The sequence below is a fragment of the Daphnia pulicaria genome, chromosome 6 (genome assembly GCF_021234035.1).
Source record: "Daphnia pulicaria isolate SC F1-1A chromosome 6, SC_F0-13Bv2, whole genome shotgun sequence".
NCBI classification, from domain to species: Eukaryota; Metazoa; Arthropoda; class Branchiopoda; order Diplostraca; family Daphniidae; genus Daphnia; species Daphnia pulicaria.
The window spans coordinates 14278414-14304795 of NC_060918.1; the positions used below are offsets into that span (position 1 = coordinate 14278414).

Sequence of the window (26382 nt, forward strand, 5' to 3'; positions counted from 1 at the left end):
GACCACCAATTGATGTTTTTTCTTTGATCTTACTGACAAGTTGTTTCAAACATATCTGCGTCTCGCGTCACGTCGCTCATGACGCATAGGTGATCGCGACGCGATGCACCGTGTCTCTAAGACATATTTATAGATCCAATTCCCTTTATGGACTCAATCTCTCTAATGGTATATTGGATAGCATACCCGGCTACGAAGCGATAGGTCCGAGGTTCGATCCAGAGTCCAGGCGCTGTTATTTGTTATTAATTTACAATGTTCAATTTTTTCAATTTATAAATGGGTGTCTATCGGGATTTGAACCTGAAAACTCACGCAAGGTAAGCGAACTCGCTAACCACTTGACCACCAAATGATGTTTTTCCTTTGATCTTATTGACAAGTTATTTCGAACATATCTGCGTCTTGCGTCAAGTCGCTGATGACGCACAGGTGAGCGCGAAGCAATGCACCGTGTCTCAACGACATATTTTTACATCTAATTTCCTCTATTAATTTCCATATCTCTCATGGTATATTGGTTAGCGTTCATGGCTACGAAGCGACAGGTCCGAGGTTCGATCCCTGGTCAAGGCATTGTTATGAATTGTTTATTTGTAAATTTCAATTTAGAAATTAGGGTCTATCGGGATTTGAACCCGAATACTCACGCATGGTAAGCGAACTCGCTAACCACTTGACCACCAATTGATATTTTTCCTTTGATCTTATTGACAAGTTATTTCAAACATATCTGCGTCTTGCGTCAAGTCGCTGATGACGCACAGGTGAGCGCGACGCGACGCACCGTGTCTCTACGACATATTTTACATCACATTTCCTCTATTTACATCATCTCCTAATAGTGTATTGATTAGCGTGATCGGCTAACATGCGAGAGGTCCGAGGTTCGATCCCGGTCAAAGCACTGTTATGAATTGTTAATTTGTAATGTTCAATTTTCATTTTGGAAATTGGTGTCTATCGGGATTTGAACCTGAAAACTCACGCATAGTAAGCGAACTCGCTAACCACTTGACCACCAATTGATATTCATCACTGAGCTCAATTAAGAGTAGTTTCTAACATTTCGGCGTTCGTCAGACACGTCGCGTTGCTCTTGCCACACCCAGGTGAGCGCGACACGATGCACCGTAGCTCTACGACATATTTTTCCATCCAATTCACTCTATCAAATTCCATATCTCTCATGGTTTATTGGTTAGCATGCTCGCCTACCGTGCGTGAGGTTCGAGGTTCGAGGTTCGATCACGGGCAATATGTTGTATTATTACGAATTACGAATTAAGAAACAGAAATTCAATTATCAATTTAGAAATTGACTTCTAACGGGAATTGAACCCGAGTACTTACACATGGTAAGCGAACTCTCTAACCGCATGGCCACCAATTGATATTGAATTTTGATCTCATTGAATAGTGGTCAATCTATGTTGCTCACGCCGAGCTGAAAATTATTCACCCTTCTTTGCTCACGACGGGCTGAAAATAATTCGCCCTATTTCTGTCACGACGGGCTGCAAATAATTCACCCTATTTGCTCATGACGGGCTGCAAATAATTCACTCTATTTCGCTCACGACGGGCTGAAAATTATTCAATCTATTTCGCTCACGACGGGCTGAAAATAATTCATTCTATTTCGCTCACGACGGGCTGAAAATAATTCACCCTACGTTGCTCACGCCGAACTTAAAATTATTCACCCTATTCCGCTCACGACGGGCTGAAAATAATTCAACAAAAGTCAATCACGACGGGCTAAAAGTTACGTGGGAAGATTAACTTTCTTGATTTGGCTCACGCTTAACAAGCAGCTACATAGAATAGTTGTAAAAAAGTGAGAATGCGTTCGACGGGCGAAACGTGTTCAAGGTACAAAAAACCGAGGACACCTTCACCGCGACTCGAGCCCGCGGGGGTGGGGCCCCCGAAGGGGCACCCCCGCGGCCGCGAGAGTTCGTGGTGAACGAATTCGAGGGAATTTTTCGGGTGAAACATAAGGTATCAGACATTCAATGACAATGGTTTAACTGGCAAATGATTTGTCCACGGGCAGGAAATTTAAGCGCAAGCTCACGCTTAACGGGCAGGAAATTTTGAAATTCCTTCAAAATACGCTGTGCCATGAGTTGATATATGAGAAATCTAATGGCAGTGGTTTAACTGGTAAATGCGTAACTGAATTCGACGGGCGAAACGTTTTCAAGGTACCAAAAACCGAGGATACCTTCACCGCGACTCGAGCCCGCGGGGGTGGGGCCCCCGAAGGGGCACCCCCGCGGCCGCGAGAGCTCGTGGTGAAGGAATTCGAGGGAATTTTTCGGGTCAAACACAAGGTATCGGAGATTCAATGACATTGGTTAAACTGGCAAATGATTTGTCCACGGGCAGGAAATTAAATCTTTTAAACTGTTAAAAAACGGGCAGGAAATTTTAAGTGTTCTACAGAACACGTTGGGTGAAACATAATATCTACAAATTTGTTTACGTTGGGCCATGAGTAATTGCAACTAATTCGCTAACGACGGGTGATGAATTATTCTACCAATTTATTGCAAACGCAACTGTTCACTATCGATGTTGCCTCATATATGTCGATGACTTCCTCCCAAGAAAATACTTCAACAATTCTCAATAGCTATGTGGTTAGAGAACAGGACTCAAGAAACGATGGGCTGTTGTTCAAACCGGCAATGAGGAATGTATAGACGAAAACAGGAAATTATGAGATATTCAGATTGAAAGCCAAGTAAATTACTTCAAACAATTTGTCAATTATTATCAATTATTATTTTAATAATTTATGAGTATTGAACCTAAAGACATAAATGTGCTATGCGAACACTCTAACCAATACACTACCAATCATATACTTCACTATTACCTCTCAAGTGGTTATTCGAATTTTATACGCAAAGCGAGTTTTGTAACTTACATTAAAAGACAGGAGCAAATACATTACGGGCCAAAGAATTACGTCGTGCGATTAATATTTATTGGTATTTAGAGCAAATCCGAATTGACTTAAGTGGCTGATGACTTTTCCCCCTGTTTAACTGATAATACAACTCAACAGCTCAGTGGTTAGAGCATTGGATCCAGGATACAACGGCCCGTTGTTCAAGCCCTCATCGAGATAAGTACGAGATACATGTGAGTCTAAGGAGAAGGGTTACATGAGGGAGGAGTGTGCAAGGAGGGGATGGTGAGGGGTGGGGAGATAGAGAGGGGGAGGATGGGAGTGGGGAGTAGGAGGGGAGAAAGTGGGAGGGGAGAAAGTTGGAGGGGAGAAAGTGGAAGGGGAGAAAGTGGGAGGGGAGGATGAGGAAAGATAGGGAGAAGGAGGGGAGGATAAGAGTGGGGAGGTCGACGAGCCAAACGTGAACAAGTTACAAAACACCGTAGATACCTTGACCGCGACCCAAGCCCTTGAAGGTGGGCCCCCGAAGTGCCACCCCCGCAGCCGCGTAAGCTCGCGGTGAAAAAATCCGAGGAAATGTGTCAAAGCCAATTCAACTAAACTCTGAAAAATACAAGTCCCAAAATAAATCCAAATGCCACCGATACTTGGTTTCAACGAAAAAAACAAGTCCACAAACAAAACCCAAAAGACCAACTGGCTCACGGTGGAAGATGTAAAAGTCCATAAATGGATGAAAAAACAAGTCCCGGGCAGTAAGGAATTGGGCAGTGGGATTATACGAGTGGCGTTTTGCTCCATGTGTGCTGTGCTGTGCGCTTGGGTGATTGCGTCTAGCAAGGTGGTTCGCCGTCCTTGGACGGGCCTAGGTATACTAGTCTCAACTGCTCTATAAACCGCGGGCGTGTCTAAGTGACCTTGGCCTGTCTGTGATTCGGTGTGTTTGTTTGTTTGTCTGTTTGTTGTTTGTCTGTATCGGCGAGAAGCAACCAGTGGCGAAAGTTTCGATTTGAGTAGGCGAGACGATACACACATACGTCAGCTATCGTGTGTCCGTTTGCGCGCGCCCTTCCCGCCATACACACACACACGGGCTCGAACCGTGTGCGTTTTTTTTTTTTTTTTTTTTTTTTTTGGGACAGGGGGGGGGGGATTTGTTAGTAGTCGGGTAGGTTTTTTTTCCATCGGTTATATGTCGATGTCCTCTATTAGATTCGAGTGTACTACTTGGGGTTTGAACCATGGTCCGAGTGGTGCTTCCGCCGCACATCCGATAAGGATGGCATTGTCGCACACACTCTAACCACTACACTATCAGAACTGATATTTAGATTGAGTTGGAATTTGGACAGATGGTTGTTGTTGTTGTTGCGCTTCCCGTGTTTCGTGCGCGGCGCGCGTCGTTTGTCTTGGACATACATTTTTAAATTCAATTTCCTCTATTGCATTTTAACTCTCTGATGGTGTATTGGTTAGCGTGCGCGGCTATCATGCGAGAGGTGTGAGGTTCGATCCCGGGTCAGGGCGCTGTTACGAATTGTTAATTTACAATGTACAATTTTTTCAATTTAGAAATTGGTGTTTATCGGGATTTGAACCTGAAAACTCACGCATGGTAAGCGAACTCGCTAACCACTTGACCACCAATTGATGTTTTCATTTGATATTAATGACAAGTTATTTCAAACATTTCTGCGTCTCGCGTCACGTCGCTCATGACGCACAGGTGAGCGCTACTCGACGCACCGTGTCTCTAAGACATATTTTTACATCCAATTCCCTTTATAGATTTCATCGTTTTAATCGTGTATTGGATAGCGTGCTCGACTACCATGCGAGAGGTCTGAGGTTCGATCCCTGATCCAGGCGCTGTTATTATTTATTAATTTGCAATGTTCAATTTGCAGAAATAGGTGTGTCTATCGGGATTTGAACCCGAATACTCACGCATGGTAAGCGAACTCGCTAACCACTTGACCACCAATTGATATTTTTCCTTTGATCTTATTGACAAGTTATTTCAAACATATCTGCGTCTTGCGTCAAGTCGCTGATGACGCACAGGTGAGCGCGACGCGACGCACCGTGTCTCTACGACATATTTTTACATCACATTTCCTCTATTTACATCATCTCCTAATAGTGTATTGATTAGCGCGATCGGCTAACATGCGAGAGGTCCGAGGTTCGATCCCGGTCAAAGCACTGTTATAAATTGTTAATTTGTAATGTTCAATTTTCAATTTGGAAATTGGTGTCTATCGGGATTTGAACCTGAAAACTCACGCATAGTAAACGAACTCGCTAACCACTTGACCACCAATTGATATTCATCACTGAGCTCAATTAAGAGTAGTTTCTAACATTTCGGCGTTCGTCAGACACGTCGCGTTGCTCTTGCCACACCCAGGTGAGCGCGACACGATGCACCGTAGCTCTACGACATATTTTTCCATCCAATTCACCCTATCAAATTCCATATCTCTCATGGTTTATTGGTTAGCATGCTCGCCTACCGTGCGTGAGGTTCGAGGTTCGAGGTTCGATCACGGGCAATATGTTGTATTATTACTAATTACGAATTAAGAAACAGAATTTAATTATCAATTTAGAAATTGACTTCTAACGGGAATTGAACCCGAGTACTTACATATGGTAAGCGAACTCTCTAACCGCATGGCCACCAATTAATATTGAATTTTGATCTCATTGAATAGTGGTCAATCTATGTTGCTCACGCCGAGCTGAAAATTATTCACCCTTCTTTGCTCACGACGGGCTGAAAATAATTCGCCCTATTTCTGTCACGACGGGCTGCAAATAATTCACCCTATTTGCTCATGACGGGCTGCAAATAATTCACTCTATTTCGCTCACGACGGGCTGAAAATTATTCAATCTATTTCGCTCACGACGGGCTGAAAATAATTCATTCTATTTCGCTCACGACGGGCTGAAAATAATTCACCCTAAGTTGCTCACGCCGAACTTAAAATTATTCACCCTATTCCGCTCACGACGGGCTGAAAAGAATTCACCCTTATTTTCTCACGACGGGCTGAAAATAATTCAACAAAAGTCAATCACGACGGGCTAAAAGTTACGTGGGAAGATTAACTTTCTTGATTTGGCTCACGCTTAACAAGCAGCTACAAAGAATAGTTGTAAAAAAGTGAGAATGCGTTCGACGGGCGAAACGTGTTCAAGGTACAAAAAACCGAGGACACCTTCACCGCGACTCGAGCCCGCGGGGGTGGGGCCCCCGAAGGGGCACCCCCGCGGCCGCGAGAGCTCGTGTTGAACGAATTCGAGGGAATTTTTCGGGTGAAACATAAGGTATCAGACATTCAATGACAATGGTTTAACTGGCAAATGATTTGTCCACGGGCAGGAAATTTAAGCGCAAGCTCACGCTTAAGGGGCAGGAAATTTTGAAATTCCTTCAAAATACGCTGTGCCATGAGTTGATATATGAGAAATCTAATGGCAGTGGTTTAACTGGTAAATGCGTAACTGAGTTCGACGGGCGAAACGTTTTCAAGGTACCAAAAACCGAGGATACCTTCACCGCGACTCGAGCCCGCGGGGGTGGGGCCTCCGAAGGGGCACCCCCGCGGCCGCGAGAGCTCGTGGTGAAGGAATTCGAGGGAATTTTTCGGGTCAAACACAAGGTATCGGAGATTCAATGACATTGGTTAAACTGGCAAATGATTTGTCCACGGGCAGGAAATTAAATCTTTTAAACTGTTAAAAAACGGGCAGGAAATTTTAAATGTCCTACAGAACACGTTGGGTGAAACATAATATCTACAAATTTGTTTACGTTGGGCCATGAGTAATTGCAACTAATTCGCTAACGACGGGTGATGAATTATTCTACCAATTTATTGCAAACGCAACTGTTCACTATCGATGTTGCCTCATATATGTCGATGACTTCCTCCCAAGAAAAAAACTTCAATAATTCTCAATAGCTATGTGGTTAGAGAACAGGACTCAAGAAACGATGGGCTGTTCAAACCGGCAATGAGGAATGTTTAGACGAAAACAGGAAAATATGAGGTATTCAGATTGAAAGCCAAGTAAATTATTTCAAACTCTTTGTCTATTTTTATTTTAACAATTTATGAGTATTGAACTTAAAGACATGAATATGCTATGCGAACACTCTAACCAATACACCACCAATCATATATTTTACTATTACCTCTCAAGTGGTTATTCGAATTTTATATGCGAAGCTGAGTTTTGTAAGTTTCATTAAAATACAGGAGCAAATACTTGCTGGCCAAAGAATTACGTCGTGCGATTAATATTTATTGGTATTTAGGGAAAATCCGAATTTACTTAAGTGGCTGATGACTTTTCCCCCTGTTTAACTGATAATACAACTCAACAGATCAGTGGTTAGAGCATTGGATCCAGGATACAACGGCCCGTTGTTCAAGCCCACATCGAGATAAGTAAGAGATACATTACATGAGGGAGGAGTGTGCAGAGAAGGGATGGTGAGGGTGGGGATGGTGAGGGAGGGGATGGTGAGGGAGGGGATAGTGAGGGAGGTGATGGTGAGGGACGGGATGGTGAGGGAGAGGATGGTGAGGGAGGGACGATAGAGAGGGGGAAGGATGAGAGAGGGGAGGAAGATGGGAAAAAGTGGGAAGAAATAAATTGGAAGGGAAAAAAGTGAAACGGGAAGATGAGGAAGGAGAGGAAGAAGGAGTTGAGGATCAGAATGGGCTGTTTGTCGGTCCACACGTGTTCAAGATTCAAAATCGAAAACTTCACCGAAACTCGAGACCGTGGGAAATGTGTCAAATACAATACAACCAAACTATGAAAAATAAAAGTCCCAAAATAAAACCCAAACTCAACCGATACTTGGTTTCAACGAAAAAAAAACAAGTCCACAAAAAAACCCCAAAAGACCGACTGGCTCACGGTGGAAGATGTACAAGTCCATAAATGGATGGAAAAAAAAAGTCCCGGACAGCAAGGAATTGGCCAGTGGGATTATACGAGTGGCGTTTCGGTCCATGTATACTGTGCGCTTAGGTGATTATGTCTAGCCGCCTGGTTCGCCGTCCTTGGACGGGCCTAGGTATACTAGTCTCTTTGCTGCAACCCGCGGTACGTCCAATTCAACCTTGACTCTGTGTGTGATGATGTTTGTTTGTTTGTTTGTTTGTTTGTTATCACCAAGCATCCAACTTTGCTGTTTGTCTGTAGCGGCGAGACGCATCCAGGTGCGAAAGATTAGAGACATGAGGCGCATACATCGTTAAAGGCGCTTCACCCCACTCTCACACTCATCCATCTTTCTGCTCTGCTCGGTACTCTCAACTGCATCTCGCAGCTGCCGCTACGCAGCTACGCTACATGTACCGCCACGAGGGGGGAAGGCTGGGGGTTTGGAGAAGTTTTTTTTCATTGGTAATTATCACACAATGTCCTCTATTAATTTGTATCGAGTGTTGGGTTTGAACCATGGCTTCGAATACTTGGTGGGTCCGATAGCGTTGCAACACGGTCCTCACCTCATACTCTAACCACTACACTATCAGAACTGATATTCATTCCAAGTTGAAACTCTACACAACTGCTGTCGTTGCGACTTTTGGTGCTTTTTAGTTCGCATCCACACACTACATCCATCCATCCCATGGCTTGCTTCCGAATCTCATCGGCTCATGGTATAGTGGTTAGCGTGGTCGCTCAGGATGCGAGAGGTCCGAGGTTCGATCCCGGCTCAAGTCATCACATTCGATTTTAATGAACTGAAAGTAATTATTTGAAATTAATGGTCGCTTATCACGGGGATTGAACCCGAGTCCTCTTGCATGGTTAGCGAACACTCTAACCACTGGACCACCAATTGATATCTCATAGTTACTTCAACTTCAAGTGACTCGGCACACACACTCACACACACATGTCATCTATGCGGCTCGCCGTGAAAGACGAGACGCATGCCATCGTCGACGCATGATTCTGCATATAAACCCTGCTATGCTGCTACATTCCATCACCTCATGGTATATTGGTTAACGTGCTCGCTTGGAATGCGAGAGGTCCGAGTTTCAAGGACCCGGCTCAATCGATTCGATTTTAATGAACTGAAAGTAATAATTGGAAATTAATGGTCGCTTATCCCGGGGATTGAACCCGAGTCCTCTGGCATGGTTAGCGAACACTCTAACCACTGGACCACCAATTAATGTATGCCTGTTACTTCAACTTCAAGTGGCTCGGCACACACACATATCAGCTATGCGGCTCGCCGTGAGAGACGTCGAGACGCATCCCATCGTCGACTCATGATTCTGCATATAACCTTTGCTATGACGCTATATTTTGTCAGCTTATGGTATAGTAGTTAGCCTGTTCGCTAAGCATGCGACAGGTCAGAGGTTCGAGCATGGTCCGAGTTACAGTTTTAACGAATTTTGAAATTTGTTATTATTGGTAATTAATGGTCGCTCAACCCGGGGATTGAACCCGAGTCCTCTAGGATGGTTAGCGAACACTCTAACCACTGGACCACCAATTGTCGTCTGAACTCAACTTCAACTTCGAGTTACTCGGCACACACACATGTCAGCTATGCGGCCGCCGTGAGAGACGAGACGCAAGCCTTCTTCGACTCATTATTTCAGATTTAACCCTTGCTATGCTGACAGTTCTCATCGGCTCATGGTAAAGTGGTTAGCGTTTTCGCTGAACATGTGAGAGGTCCGAGGTTTGAACCCGGTGTAAGAGACATTTTTAACAAATTGTAATTTGAAGTTAATGGAATTTTATGGTCACATTTTTCGGGAATTGAACCCGAGTACTCTTCCATGGTTATCGAACGCTTTAACCAATGGACCACCGATTGATATGCGATCGTCTCATCATACCCCAAGTAGATTGCGTTGAGACGAGACGCGAGCCGTCGTTGTTGACCCATAATTATTTAACGCATAACAGCTTTGATTGCTCGGCCCTTTTCCAACTGAAATTGGAAACATGATTGTTAATTGTTTCACCCTGTCGACTACTTATTTGCAGCACTTTTTCCCTATTTCGCCGTGTTAAAGTTTGTCGGGATGGGTCAGTTGGCTTAATTTCACGGGAAATATTTAAAATACATTAATCGATAGAGCTTTCAAAGGCGGTGACAATTGTGTAAATGGTTTTTAGAGAAACTTTGAAATGAAATAGATATTTAAGTTTTATTCTTAGAGGAACGGGAAGAGAGTTGATTCACCGGTGCCCCCTAGCGACCAACTTAAGTTTTTGTTAAGAAGTCTTAAGCTAACCAAAACAAAACAAAGTGTCGACTGCTATAACCACAACAAAACAAAGTGTCGACTGCTATAACCAAATCAAAACAAAGTGTCGACTGCTATTACCAAAACAAAACAAAGTGTCGACTGCTATTCTAGAAACGTTTGTTGTGTTCAGTTGTAAGAGCTTCTGGGACTTGGCCGCTAGGTGGCACCGGTGAAACGACTTTCTTCCCTTTCTCCTGTAAGGAAATTGCAAATATCTATCAAACTATTAATTACAAGTATAGGAACATTTATTAAGTTGACTAATAATTTTTTGTGCTTTTTTTGCTGCTGATGTAAAAAAATTTACACAGCCGACATAGGAAACCTCGAAGATTCCCGTCCTCTAGAGTAAGTAGTCCATGCTCCTCCTTGCTTAGCCGCTTATCCTTGCAGGCTGCAGTGGCAGCAATTTTATTTGAATTTTTTTTTCCTTAAGTAAGTTGACGACAAGAACCATCGTATTAAAGTTCAATTTAACTAATCGTGTTTTTACGAAGAAACAGGTGTACTCATAGCCGTTCCTAAATGAACGCTTTATTTTGTGAAGTCGAAAGAGATGTTTTAGTAAAGCTTAACAAACTGACCATGTTATGGACAGTGAAACTGATCAAGAGAATACTGGACATACCAGTTCAGTGATACCTGATGGTAATTATTTGTTATACTTTGAGTATTTTATTGTGTTTTGTGTTAATCATTAATTATAACTTTTTTAGATCAGATGCCATTCATCCTGTGACAGTTCTCTCAAACCAGGTTGATAGCAAGGTTGATAGCCAAATAGTCTAAGAGAACCATGCCAGTTCAGTGATCTCTGCTGCTGGTACTTATATGCTATTCTTTTCGAATATTTTGTGTCCTGTGTTTATGGTTAATCTTAACTTTTCTTAAATTATATGCCATTTGTCATGTGACAGTTCTCTCAAACCAAGTTGATAGTCAAATAGAAGAAGAGAATACTGGCCGTGCCAGTTCAGTGATCTCTTGCTGCAGGTAATTATTTCTACTCTTTTCGAATATATTGTGTCCTGTGTTTATGGTTAATCTTAACTTTTCTTAAATTAGATGCCATTCGTCATGTGACAGTTCTCTCAAACCAAGTTGATAGTCAAATAGAAGAAGAGAATACTGGCTGTGCCAGTCCAGTGATCTTTTGCTGCAGGTAATTATTTGCTACTCTTTTCGAATATATTGTGTCCTGTGTTTATGTTAATCTTAACTTTTCTTAAATTAGATGCCATTCGTCATGTGACAGTTCTCTCAAACCAAGTTGATAGTCAAATAGAAGAAGAGAATACTGGCCGTGCCAGTTCAGTGATCTCTTGCTGCAGGTAAATATTTGCTACTCTTTTCGAATATATTGTGTTCTGTGTTTATGGTTAATCTTAACTTTTCTTAATTTAGATGCCATTAGTCATGTGACAGTTCTTTCAAACGTACCAAGTTGATAGTCAAATGGAAGAAGAGAATACTGGCCGTGCCAGTTCAGTGATCTCTTGCTGCAGGTAATTATTTGCTTTCTTTTAGAATATACTGTGTTCATGATTAATCTTAGCTTTTTTAAAACCAATAGCCATCCATCCTGTGACAGTTCTCTCATACCGGGTTGATATTCAAATAGATGAAGATAATACTGGCCATATGAAGATAATACTGGCCATACCAGTTTCAGTGATAACTGATGGTAATTATTTGTTATACTTTGAGTATTTCATTGTGTTATGTTTTTATCATTAATCATAAATTTTTTAGATCAGATATGCCATTTATCCTGTGACAGTTCTCTCAGGCCACGTTCATAGTCAAATAGTTAATAGTTGAAGGGAACACTGGCCGTGCCAGTTCAGTGATCTCTGCTGCTGGTTAGTTATTTGCTAATATTTAAAAAAATACTGTGTCCTATGTTTATGGTTAATCTTAACTTTTCTTAAATCAGATGCCATCCTTTTTATGACAGTTCTCTCAAACCTGTTGATAGTAAAAATAAATGAAGATAATCTGTCAGCGGACACTTGGTTGTGTGGGCGCCGTGATTCGTTGAGTCGCACGTTCAAGTCTCTCGCTGGAAGTTCATTTTGAATTTTCGCCATTTGCGCGGAAAACTGTTTCTGTTGTTTATTTAAATTCGTATTTTGTAACCGGATTTATATATGTATTGGTGTTGTGGTTAGCACGTTCGCCGTGTAATCATGAAGTCGGTGGTTCGATACCCGATCCAGACAAATGTTGTACAGATATTTTTGTTCGCCAATCAATAAAAAAAAATTATAGCAGACAACTTCATTGTTTATCTCACAATACGGCGAAACGTCAGATATTGTGTGTTACAGTTTTTGTTGTTATTCACTGTTGATTACACTGAAAACTTTGCTGGTTCCATATATATTGAAAAGTCAAAGGTGAGATTGGTTCAATTCCATTCATTGTGAGAATTTGCATTATGAAACTGTAAAACAAGACAAATTGGGCAAAATGAATGTTAAACTGGTTTGGCTTAGTGATTCATGCTTTGTTTTGTATTTCTTATTCGCAGTCTTTTCATCACAAAATCTCAGGAAAGTGGAAGTCTGCTGAAGAAAAGACTGCGAATAAGAATTTCTGCTGGCATGGTACAGTTTTAGTTTTTTTTTTTCGTATTCAGTCTTTTAATCAGCAAAATATCAGTAAAGTAAAATTTTGCTCAAGAAAAGACTGTGAATAACAATTTCTGCTGGGTTGGTCCAGTTTTGGGAAATTATTCTTATTCACAGTCTTTTCATCAGCAGAATCTTTGTGAAAAAAGTTAGCTGAAGAAAAGACTGCGAATAAGAATTTTTGCTGGTATGGTCCAGTTTTAGGAAATAATTCTTATTCGCAGTCTTTTCATCAGCAAAATCTCAGCAAAGTAAAAGTTTGCTTAAGAAAAGACTGCGAATAAGAATTTCTGCTGGGATGGCCCAGTTTTAGGAAATTATTCTTATTCGCAGTCTTTTCATTAGCAAAATCTCAGGAAAGTAAAAGTTTGGTGATGAAAAGACTGCGAATAAGAATTTCTGCTGGGATGGTCCAGTTTCAGGAAATAACTCTTATTGATTCATGCTTTGTTTTGTATTTCAGCATTTGATTGGTGCCTTATTCATCGATTTCGCGGTGTATTTACGACCTCCTTTAAGGCAACGAGTAAATTCTGGGTTTGAATTGTAAGGTAAGCTGATTTTCCGATACCATTTCTAGATATATTCTTTATCATCAATGTTGAAAGCTTTGTTAAGTGTGGGTACATATAGGTTATGTGTGTCATTAATTATGAATTGATTGTGTTTTCAGTGTTTCGGTTTCATCATGTATCTTAATCTAGACTCAAGGTATGAAGTATATTTGAGCTTCTGTAGATCATTTTTGGGTTGTTGATTTTCCATACTTTGGTATCCGTCGGTGGTACGTTCGCTTCCGTACTTAGGGGTTTCAAATGTAGATTAAGTCAATTATGTTTTTGGGTTTTGAATAAATGTCTGATTGATAACTATGTGCTATGCCTTGCACCTACTTAAAAAAAACAACTGCTAGAAATCGCCAGCTCCCGGTAATTTTGTCGTCGAATTTAACTTAATTGTCATCAGCCCATGGTGTTGTGGTTAGCGTAGCGGATTTCAAACAATGAGGTCGATGGTTCAAAACTAATTCCGTGAAAAAAAAAATAAATCGTTTATTTCAAAACTGTGTTTCTTTCACTGAACTTGGTGCATTTTGTTGCTTTTGTGTTTTAATACTAATATGTGTTTGTTTTTTTGCCATTCTTCAGCGAGATCTACAATATTCGAGTCGCCGGTTATTTCCACTTCGAGATGTCTTCCTTCTTCCTACAGCATCACAACACTCATTTCTCAAGTAAAGTACTTTCCGAATTCCATCAATTTAAAGTCCGTAGCATGTTTTTCTTAACCTGCTAAAGACTTAATAGTTGTGGTGTCCGACGGTTTTCAGCCAATTTGTGCTGGTCTTGGTTTAGCGGTTAGCATTATGGCTTTCAAACAGTCACAATTGCGATTGAAATCCCGATCAAGTCAGCATCAAGTTGAGCGCCAATGAAAACAATTGTATTACTGTTGCCATTTTTGGGGGTATGTCTTTTGTGTAACGAACAGTCGAGAACCGGAGAGGAGCTAACCTGCGATGCGTATTTGTTTATCAGATGTGAACCTTAACCGGGCTGTACCACTGGGATATTGAGCACCGGTTGTGTCGACGGCTTATGTTCGTATTTGTGTTTAGTTTTAAGCTTTTTGAAATTTTTGCGGTGTAAAGCCCTCCAAAAGCCCTCCAAAAAAGCCCTCCACTGATAGAAGCGAATTTTTTTTGATAAATTAGGGGTTATTTTGCTGATTTGAAAATGCCACCGCGTCGCGAATTAACACGAGAGGAAAAGGATGAGAAAAATAGGAAGGCTAGGGAAAAAAGAAGTCTCGAAGACCCGGAGGCAAAACAGTTGAGATTGGCGGCTCAGAGGGACAAGGCCAAGTTCGTCCGTGAAGAGAAGCGTCGTCGGCTAAATCCCGAAGAAGATCAGGCTGCCAAAAATTTGAATGCGCAAAGGGCGAGAGAAGACCGTCAGGCAGAGGCACCTGACGAGAGAGCGTTGAGGCAGAGGTTAGATGCGGACCGGAAAAGAGTCGCCCGTGCTAGCGAGACGGATGTTGAGCATCAAACTAGGCTGCTCGATCAACGAATCCGGCAGCAACTCCTTAGGCAGGAACAGACTGAAGAAGATGATCGTGCTCGACTGTTGGCCGAGGAGGAGCGGCAAGCAGTTCATCGGCAGGAAGAAGAAAATCGTATTCGGTTGGAAGTCGAGGAAGAGAGGCAAGCCCGCCTACTTCAAGCAGAAGAAAATCGTGCTCGTGTTCAGGCCGAGGCGGAGCGGCAAGCTGCCCTTCGTCAACAAGAGGCAGCATCTATCTTGCGAGCGATGCATCAGAGACCAGCATCTGATCGCCCTAGGGTTGTTCTTGCCAATGATGCTGTGGCAGAGCGTCCAGCAAGACAACAACACCAGGCAGGAAAGGCAGCTGTTGGCAACAGAGAAACTCCTGAAGAGCAACGAGCTCGATTGCAATCCCAGGCATTGAGGATGAAAATTTTTCGGCAAGATGAATCTGAAGCGGAGAGATCAGCTAGGCTTCGCGATCAGACCTTGAGGCAAAAGGCTCTGCGCCACGAAGAATCTGAAGCAGAAAAATTGGCTCGACTTCGGGAACAGTCATTACGGCAAAAAGCTCTGCGGAACGAGGAATCGGAAGCAGAGAAATCATCTAGGTTACAAGAACAGTCCCTGCGGCAAAGTTCTCTGCGGAGCGAAGAATCGGAAGCCGAAAAATCAGCCAGGCTTCGCGAACAGTCTCTGCGGCAAAGATGTCTTCGGAATCAAGAAATTGAAGCAGAAAATGCGGCACGACTTCATGATCAATTAGTCCGCCAGGAAAATCTACGTGACATCGAAAATGAAGAAAGCAATCTTTCTCGACTTCAGGATCAGTCATCACGCCAGGAAAATTTACGCGGCAGGGAAACCACAGAAGAAAGAATAGAACGCGCTATCTCTGTTAGGTTTCGTCACCAGATAAATCTGTTCGACGAAAATGAGCAGGAAGGTCGCGTTAACCACCCCGAGTACATGGCTGATTACAGAGCGACCGAGAATGAAGAAGAAGCTGCTGCGAGGCGTGAAGAGAATCGGTGTCGAATGGAGTTACGTCGAGAACTTGAAGACCAACGAGAGCGAGAAAACGAAGAATTGCGTGCCAGGGATGCCCTTGATCATGGCGAAATTATTCCAATCGAAAATGAAGAAGAAGAAGCTCTTCGTTTGCAGTTGATGACTGAACGCGACCGGCGTGGAAATCCAAGAACTCATCGGCAGGCTTGCAAAGAAATCGTGGTAGAGGACCGCGTTCACTTGCATGACTGCGGAGATTTGACCAAGATTTGCTCGGAATGTGATGCCAAACATTTCGCGAAAGAAATGCCGAAAGACAAGAAGTTCCAGCAATGCTGCGCAAAGGGCAATGTCATTATTCCACCTGCTAAGCCGTGTCCAGAACCATTGGCCAGCCTCTTGCAAAACCGGCATCCAAAATCGAAACATTTCATGAAGCAGATTCGAAATTACAACAGCGCCCATGCTTTCGCCTCTATGGGAGCTAATTTCTCACCGCCGCCAGGTCGCGGCCCGACCTGTGTACGCATCCATGGTCAGATTTACCACCAAACTACTCCTCTCGGTCAGACGGCAAATCCCAGATACTCTGATTTGTATTTTTTGGATTCTGCGCAGGCTACTGATTTCAGGGCGAATATCGAAATGATGTCGGGTTGTTGTAGAACTTTGATGGAAGAGCTGGACGCTATGCTTCGAGAAAAGAATCCTTACGCCTTGACCTACAAGATGATGCGTCGGGTTCTTGAAGAAGAATACGTTCAACGTGAAGCTGAAAATCTTCCTCACTACACTGTCGGCATGATCATCACTTGCGATAGAAGAAATGTCGACCAACGAAGATACAACTGTCCAACGGTCAACGAAATTGCTGTGGTTTTTAAAAGCACTGACGGCGAACCACCAGCCTACAGAGATATTCGTGGCCATCTCTACATTCCCGTCAGAGGCCGACGATTCATCCAGATTGACACAATAAAAGTTATGTGTGATCCGATGTGTTACCCACTTTTATTTCCGAACGGTGACGACGGTTGGCATATCAACATGACTTATACCACCACCAGACGGAGAGAGAGAGATGAAGCGGCAGCATTGGCCATGATTGTTGAAGAAGATGAAGAGGAGCAGATTGATCCCTTGTGGCCCAACCCCAGAGTTTTAATTCGTGATGAAATGGCCGCAGAAGATGGCAATGCTGTGATTGAAAATGAGCCAGGTGAAGAACAAGAACCAGAAGCGGACGAGGAGAACGACGATCGACCACCGAACAGAAACAGAGGCCCACGCTCAAGAGTGACGCAAGCCGAATTCTACAGTTCGCGCATATCAGTTCGTGGTGATTTCAACAACGTTTTGGCTGGGGGTCCCGTCACTCAGATGTATTTTGTCGATTCTTACGTCAAGACCGAGGGGAATCGCCTAGATTGGCTCAGACGAAACCAGAAAGAGCTGCATGTTGAGCGCTACTGCGGTCTGATGGATTACATCAACAATCGAGCAGAGAGAGCAAATTTGGCAGTTGGCTCGATCTACATTCTCCCTTCGTCATTTATTGGCAGTCCTCGAGCCATGAAACAAAATTACCAAGACGCTATGGCCATTTGTGGAAAATTTGGCAAGCCGACTTTTTTTGTGACGTTTACCTGCAATCCCAAGTGGAGGGAAATTGTTGCTAATATCCCAAACTACTTGACGGCTTCCGATCGTCCCGATATGGTCGCAAGAGTATTCCACTTGAAGAAGAAAGAGTTGGTCGACGACATCGAGAAAAAGCAAATATTGGGTTTCGCCGCGGCCAGAATCGAAGTCATCGAATTTCAGAAACGTGGACTGCCTCATTGCCACATGCTGGTGTGGGTCGACAGCCGTGACGCTCCTTCGACACCAGAGGATATGGATGAGACCATCTGCGCTGAAATTCCCGACAAGACACTCTATCCAAGACTTTACAACTCTGTTATGGCTCACATGATTCACGGTCCGTGTGGAGCCATCAACAAAAATTCTCCCTGCATGGATGAAGAGGGCTGCTGTAAAAAGTTCCCCAAAGACTTCAACGAAGAGACTATGATCAATGACAACGGCTATCCGACGTATAAAAGAAGAAACACTGGTGTTGTACATCGTTTGAAAAGGGGGCACACTCACTATGAAGTGGACAACCGATGGGTTGTTCCTTATAACCCTTGGTTGCTACTGAAATATGATTGTCACATCAACATCGAGTATTGCGCCAATATGACCACTGTCAAGTACATCTTCAAGTATGTGTACAAAGGTCACGATTGCAGCAACATTGAATCGAAAACTGGAACGCATCATCAGGCTGGAGAAGAAAACGAGCAAGTTTTTGTTTGGGACGAAATCTCCACCTTTACAGACACCCGTTACGTCAGCGCGCCAGAAGCCGCTTATAGAATCTTCAAGTTTCCTCTCAGCGATCGTTCTCATACCATCACCCGACTAGCCGTGCATCTGCCTCTTGAACAGTCCGTCTTTTTCCAACCGGGCAATGAGGAACAAGCAGTCATCGATGCTGCGACCAAGGAAACGACGTTAACTGCTTGGTTCATCTTAAATCGGGATAATGAAGAAGCGAGACAGTATTTTTACCGAGAAATTGTCCATCATTTCTGTTTCGTTAAGTCGGGTGGTCGTAATTATTGGAAACCTCGAAGAAGAAATATTAAAATCATAGGTCGCTTATATACCGTGGGCGTCCGTCAAGTTGAGCGATACTGCCTTCGCTTGCTCCTCATCAACGTCAGAGGATCAACCAGCTTTGAAGATCTCCGCACGGTTAACGGTGTCCTTCTACCGACGTTTAAATCAGCCGCTTCTGCTCTGAATTTGTTGGAGGACGACAGCGTTTGGGAGAAGACCTTGGACGATGCCGCCGCCTTTGAAATGCCGGAGCGATTGAGACAGCTTTTTGTCGATGTCTGCCTCTTTTGCAATCCCACCGACGCTCTTCATCTCTTTGATCGGTCTCTGCCCCACCTCATGGAAGATTTCATTCGAACTGGTCACGATGCGCAAGTCGCCAAAAACTTGACTTTGAAATGGATTCAGGACAAGTTGATTCTCCACAATAGAACAATGGAAGAACTCTCTTTGCCTGTTCCTGACTTTCAGCTTATTCGCCAAATTATTGAAGCTCAACTCGAAGAGAATACTGCAATTACCAGGATAGAAAAGAGACGTTTGGGTGAACTGATGGTTACTCAATTGAACGAAGGTCAAAGGGCCGCCTATGATCAAGTCATGGCTGCCATCAACGACAAAAACAACTCAGTTCCCCATCAGTATTTTTTGGATGGTCCTGGAGGTACTGGCAAGACCTTTTTGTACAACACTCTGATCACCGTTCTGCAAGGCCAAGGGAAGACAGTCATCGCCGTCGCTTCTACCGGCATCGCTTCTACGTTGTTGATTGACGGTTCAACATACCATTCCCAATTTAAGATCTACCCTCCAATTACCGAAGTTACCAGATCGAAAATTGTAGATGGAAGCGCTCTCGCTAATTTGATTTTAAGTGCCGTTCTCATCATTTCCGACGAAGCCACCATGAAGACAAATCACGCTCTCGACGCTTTTAATTTCCTCTTTCAAAAATTGGAAAAGAAAAATATACCTCATGGTGGAAAAGTTCTTCTTCTTGGTGGTGACTTTCGTCAATGTTTACCAGTCGTCCGACATGGAAACAGGGTGAAGGTGGTGGAAGCTACAATCCGAAATAACGCAACGTGGCCTCTGTTTTGTCATCTTCGTTTAACCCAGAATATGCGTACCGTGGCCGGCAATCAAGACTACGCTGACTGGCTTATTCAGCTTGGAAACGGTACTCTGCCAACGATTCCTAGACTTAACAATCCTGATCTCATCGAAATTCCTGCCGAGTTTCTTGACTTTGGACGGAATTTGATTGAGTACGTTTTTGGTGTTCCTTCTCTGCTTTTGGATCCAGAGGTATCTCAGCAGATTTGCAGTCGAGCCATTCTCTGTCCGAAGAACGAAGACTGCCTACGGATCAACAATCAGATCATCAAAGACATGCCTGGAATAGTTCATCAGTACAAAAGCATCGACACGATTGATTCGGACGATCCTGAAGAAATTGCCAATTATCCAACCGAGATTCTCAACACCTTTAATGTGTCCGGAATTCCCACTCATGTTCTCAAGTTGAAAGTGGGAGCCATCATCATTCTGCTCAAGAACATTGATTCGCGTAAGGGTCTCTGCAATGGCACCCGTCTCATCATCAGGGCCCTCAGAGAAAATCTGATCGTTGCAGACATCGCTTCAGGCAAGAACAAGGGTCACACGGTTTACATCCCGCGAATGACGCTGTCGCCCACCGATTCCGATCTTCCTGTCACACTCAAGAGGCTCCAGTTTCCTGTGCTGTTGGCATTTGCCATAACCATCACCAAGTCACAGGGCCAGACTTTTGATCGTGTCGGCATTTTCCTCCCGGAGCCTGTCTTTTCTCACGGTCAGCTGTATGTGGCTTTTTCACGTGCAACATCGAAAGAAGGTTCATAAATATTTTCTATAGATTTTTGTTTACTTATTTTACTTTATAGTATGTTTTACATTTTTGTTTGTTTTTTTTTTATCGGGGAAAAAACCCACAGGTGTCAAAGTCGAAATAGCTGAATCTGCAAAGCAAGGACGGCTTTTGAGAAATCACCTGACAGCCACTGAAGAGGAAAAAGAGAAAGTATTCACCGTCAATATTGTTTACAAAGAAGTCCTTTTGTAAACACATCATCATCACACAGTTAAACGACTTAATCCTTTATACCATTCTTCCGTAGTCAACCCCTGAAAACCTTCTTGGATCCCTTTTTCCTTTCTATTCCTTTCTTTCCCAGCTTTTCAAACCCAAGAGGAACTAAATTCCGCCTCGGTCTACGGGCCAAAAAATGGAGCACGGGCATGGCCATGGGGTAGTACCCATGTGCGCTCAACCGTGAATTAATAATATTAAAGTGTAGCAATAAATACCCAAAATAATAAAAAAAAAAAAAAAAAATTCAAAATTTTCGCCAATGATAAATATTTGAAAAGTGTTTTACGAGTTGTACACATCGGCAAATGGTGTACTGGATAGCGTACTTGCTTAAGGACAGTAATGGTAACGGTTCAAACCTGGCTGAGTGCCGTTATATTTTTATATATTCTTCGGATTTCAAAGCTGATAAAATTCAAAGTATCGCACTTATAATGATGATGCCAAGTATTATTTCGCCGTTTATAAACGCTATAGCCACTACACTTTTTTTTTATTTATCTGTTAATTAAACATCGATTGATTGAAACGACCATTCGAACAATAATTCTCCCGCTTTGCTCATGCCGGGCGATTAATACAACCTTAAAATAAACCTTAAAAATGGTCCGATAAACAGTCCAACAGATTTGATCACATCGATTGATGAGTGACATCACTGAAAAAAGATTACGCGTTGATGGTTCAAACCCACAGTCGGCTAATATCTTTCTGATGTAAAGAATAGCACGAGTAGCGACCGAATGATGTTTAGCGATCGGTAGCGGTTTTAAAAAATGTCTTCAAATCCAAAGACTTTTATTTTGCTGCAGGTCTGCGCTATGCAACTGGTTATGTCGGGACTTTATTAACAACACCACTGTTGGCGTAGTGGTTAGAGCATTAGGCAGGTAACACTAAGGTAGGTGGTTCAAACCCACTCTCGGCAAATAACTGTGTAATAATGCAAATGTTCTCAATATCGAATTATTCAAAAATCGATGCATGCAAAATCGATTCTATAAATCGATTTTGCTCATGATGTGTTGTTACCATGACAATGTGTAAGTATGCGCTAACTTTCTGGTCACGTTGGGAATTGATATTCATCACCGCTGTTGGTGTAGTGGTTATAGCCTTGCATTGGTAATTCAAACGTTGGTGGTTCAAGCCCACTCTCTGTAAATAACTGCATAATGAAGCAAATATTCACAATATCGAATACTTCATAAACAGATGCAAAAAAATCGATTTTGCTCGATGATGTGTTATTACCATGACAATGTGTGAGTATGCGTAAAACTACTGAACACGTTGTGAACTATATAATTCAAAAATCGATGCAAATAAATCGATTTTGCTCATGATGTGTTGTTACCATGACAATGTGTAAGTATGCGCTAAATTGCTGGTCACGTTGGGAATTGACTTTCATCACCGCTGTTGGTGTAGTGGTTATAGCATTGTATTAGTATTTCTAAGGTTGGTAATGGTGGTTCAAACCCGCTCTCAGCTAACAACTATGTAATGAAGCAAATCGTCTCACTATTGAGTAGTTTTAATACTGATGCCGATTAATCGATTTTGCTCACGCTGGGCGATAACCATGACAATGTGTTAGGTATGCGCTGTCCACTTGGTCACAACGGGACTTTTAACAGAAATGAGTATCGCTTTAGGTGTAGCGGTTATAACATTGGTTTGATTATTCGAAGTTCAATGGTTCAAACCCACTCTTGGCAAACAATTGTCTAATGAATCAATTATTTCCAATATCGATGAATTCATACACCGATGATAATAAGTCGATTTTGCTCACGCTGGGCGATAACCATGACTATGTGTGAGTATGCGCTGTCCACTTGGTGACGTCGGGACTGTTAACGTTTCTGAGCACCACTGTTCGTGTAGTGGTTATAATATCGGATTGGTAATACAAAGGTGGATGGATCAATCCCACTCTCGGCAATTAATTGTCTAATGAATATATTAGTACAAAAATCGATGAATTCTAACAGCATTGTTGATAAAACGCTTTTGCTCTCGCCGGGTGATAAATATTATAAAGTTTAGTATGCGCTATACATTTGGTCAAGTTGGAAAATCGTCATAAACACTGCTGTTGTTGTAGTGGTTATAAATTTGGAAGATTTGGATTAGTAAGACAAATGTTTGTTCAAACCCACTTTCAGGCAAATAACAATTGAATGAAGAAAATAGTTTCCGGAACGGTGAATTCTTACACTCATGCAAATAAACGCAATAAAATGCAAATCGATTTTGTTCTTTCTGGGCGATGAACCCTACGTTGGTAATTTTACCGCCGTAGGCAATTGCTCATTTGAAAAGTTTGCATAAACAATGAGACTGTTGGTATAGTCAGAATTACTCGAGAAAAAATAACAGGAGATTAAGCAATAAAATGTAAGCAACAGCCATTCGTTTCGGCCCTGAATTTGCTATTTAAGACAGTTTACTGGCTTACGACTATCCATTTGTCGAGCTGATAAGCTTGCTTTTCTATATTCATTCAAAGAATGGTGGTTCCCTGGTAGCACACTTACATCCATCGTCTATCATATAGATGTCTTAATGTCTAAATCAAATCTGATCTAGCTACAACCTAAATTGGATATCACATGGATACTCAATTTTCTACGGCCTTATGCTATCTTCGTATAGATGTCCTATAGATCTACGTTTCTCATACGATAAATAAATACGATAATAAATAATAATAACGACGGGCAAAAATAATTCATCCCACGTTGCTTACTACGGGATTAAAATAATACACTCTACTTCACTCACACCGGGCTAAAAATAATTCACCCTATTTCGCCCACGACGGGCTAAAAATAATTCACCGTACGTTGTTCACGCCGGTCTTGAAATAATTCACCCTACTTTTCTCACGACGGGCTGGAAATAATTCACCATACATTGCTCACGCCGGGCTGAAAAGAATTCATCCTATATCGCTCACGCCGGGCTTTAACTAACTCAATTTCGCTCACGACGGTCTGGAAATAATTCACCCTATTTCACTCACAGCGGGCTGAAAATAATTATCCCTATTTCACCCACGACGGGCTTAAAATAATCGACCGTACGTTGCTCACGCAGGGCTTAAAATAATACACCCTTTTTCGCTTATTTTCGCTGACCTTGACAATATAGATGTATGCAGTATCCATTTGGTCACATCAAGACTTGCAACAAATCACCGCTGTTGGTGTAGTGGTTATAGCATTGGATTGGTGACTCAATCGATGGTGGTTCAAACCCACTCTCAGTAAAAACATGTGTAATGAAGCATATTGTCTCAATATCGATGAATTCCAACTCCGATGTAATTTAAACGCTTTTGCTCACGCTGGTGGTGGTAACTATGACCATGTGTAAGTATGCGCTATCCACCTGGTCACGTCAGAACTTGACTATATATACCACGGTTGGTGTAGTGGTTATAGCAATGGATTGGTAATCCAAAGGTTGTCGGTTCAAACCCGCTCTCGGCAAAAACAATAAGTTGCCAAAATATGTTATATAAATAAATCGCAAGTTGGGTATGAATAAACATTTGACACTGTTACACTTTTGTCCGCACATTAAACGACGATTTATAGCAACTCTGGCTTCTTTCTCCCACAACTCCAAGGCGCAGTGGTTAGAGCGTCGGATTCAAGATTCAGCGGACCAGTGTTCAAACGACACTCCAGACAGTAACCAATAATTGAAGAATACATGGGCAGGTACTCAACGGGTAAGGGATAAATAGATAGGTAAAGTAAAGCGGGAACAAATACAGTAAATATCAATAAATGTCAAGTGAAACACATCTTAATTCTGAAAAAAACACAAGTCCCCGGTACCAAATCCCTAGAAAAATTACAAGTCCAAAAAAACCCTAATAACCCCAACGGGCTTACAGAGAAAAACGACAGAGTCCTAAAATGAAACCAAAATATCACGTAAAAAAGTACAAGTCCAAACTCACACCCAAAATACCCAAATACCCGGGATGTGTCAAATCCAACACAACCAAACTCTGACAAATACAAGTCCCAAAATAAATCCAAAACTCAACCGATACTTGGTTGCAACGAAAAAAACCAAGTCCACAAAAAACACCCAAACGACCGACTGGCTCACGGTGGAAGATGTAAAAGTCCATAAATGGATGAAAAACTAAGTCCCGGGCAGTAAGGAATCGGGCAGTGGGATTATACGAGTGGCGTTTTGCTCCACGTGTGCTGTGCTGTGCGCTTGGGTGATTGCGTCTAGCAAGGTGGTTCGCCGTCCTTGGACGGGCATCTGGTATACTAGTCTCTTTGCTACCACCCGCGGTACGTCCAATTCAACCTTGACTCTGTGTGTGATGATGTTTGTTTGTTGGTTTGTTTGTTTGTTATCACCAAGCATCCAACTTTGCTGTTTGTCTGTAGCGGCGAGACGCATCCAGGTGCGAAAGATTGGAGACGAGGCGCATACATCGTTAAAGGCGCTTCATCATCCCACACACACACTCATCCGTCTCTCTCATTGCGCGCTGTTGCCTTCTTGCATCTGTCGCTTCACAGTGTGTGTGTGTGTGTACACACCACCCGGGATCGAACCAAGTGGTGGGTTGGGGGTTTGAGACATTTTTTTTCCATTGGTAATTATCACACAATGTCCTCTATTAATTTGTATCGAGTGTTGGGTTTGAACCATGGCTTCGAATACTTGGTGGGTCCGATAGCGTTGCAACACGGTCCTCACCTCATACTCTAACCACTACACTATCAGAACTGATATTCAAACCAAGTTGAAACTCTACACAACTGCTGTCGTTGCGGCTTTTGGTGCTTTTATCGTGCGCATCCACACACTACATCCATCCATCCCATGGCTTGCTACCGAACCTCATCGGCTCATGGTATAGTGGTTAGAGTGCTCGCTTAGCATGCGAGAGGTCCGAGGTTCGATCCCGGCTCAAGTCACCACTTTCGATTTTAATGAACTGAAACTAATTATTGGAAATTAATGGTCGCTTATCTCGGGGATTGAACCCGAGTTCTCTAGCATGGTAAGCGAACGCTCTAACCACTGGACCACCAATTGATATCACATGTTTACTTCAACTTCAAGTGGCTCGACACACACATGTCACACACAGCTATGAAGCTCACCGTGAGAGACGAGACGCATGCCATCGTCGACTCATGATTCTGCATATAAACCCTGCTATGCTGCTATATTCCATCACCTCATGTTATAGTGGTTAGCGTGCTCGCTTGCAATGCGAGAGGTCCGAGGTTCGATCCCGGATCAAGTCACATTCAATTTTATTGAACTGAAAGTAATTATTGGAAATTAATGGTCGCTTATCACGGGGATTGAACCCGAGTCATCTGACATGGTTAGCGAACACTCTAACCACTGGACCACCAATTGACATGTGACTGTTACTTCAACTTCAAGTGACTCGGCACACACACACATGTCATCTATGCGGCTCGCCGTGAAAGACGAGACGCATGCCAACGTCGACTCACGATTCTGCATATAAACCCTGCTATGCTGCTACATTTCATCACCTCATGATATAGTGATTAGCGTACTCGCTTAGAATGCTAGAAGTCCGAGGTTCGATCCCGGTTCAAGTGACAATTTTTGACGAATT

At 42.7% G+C, this 26382-nt stretch overlaps 4 long non-coding RNA genes across 8 annotated transcripts in view; all 4 read left to right on the forward strand.

Annotated features, from left to right (window-relative positions):
• LOC124341885 overlaps positions 1-26382 on the forward strand; it is a 122471-nt gene that overhangs the window by 27885 nt on the left and 68204 nt on the right. The gene's annotated exons all lie outside the window — the stretch shown is intronic.
• Positions 10595-11194, forward strand: LOC124341888. Of its 2 annotated transcripts, none has more exons than XR_006918661.1 (4): positions 10595-10674; positions 10743-10887; positions 10956-11062; positions 11157-11194. It is a non-coding gene; the product is annotated as an uncharacterized LOC124341888 (long non-coding RNA). The 2 variants fall into 2 exon arrangements; XR_006918662.1 differs by having other exon boundaries at positions 10602-10674; positions 10737-10887.
• On the forward strand, positions 11199-11564 carry LOC124341891. Its single transcript, XR_006918665.1, has 3 exons — positions 11199-11232; positions 11305-11401; positions 11474-11564. It is a non-coding gene; the product is annotated as an uncharacterized LOC124341891 (long non-coding RNA).
• LOC124341890 lies at positions 11561-12375 on the forward strand. Its single transcript, XR_006918664.1, has 4 exons — positions 11561-11570; positions 11813-11923; positions 11992-12101; positions 12176-12375. It is a non-coding gene; the product is annotated as an uncharacterized LOC124341890 (long non-coding RNA).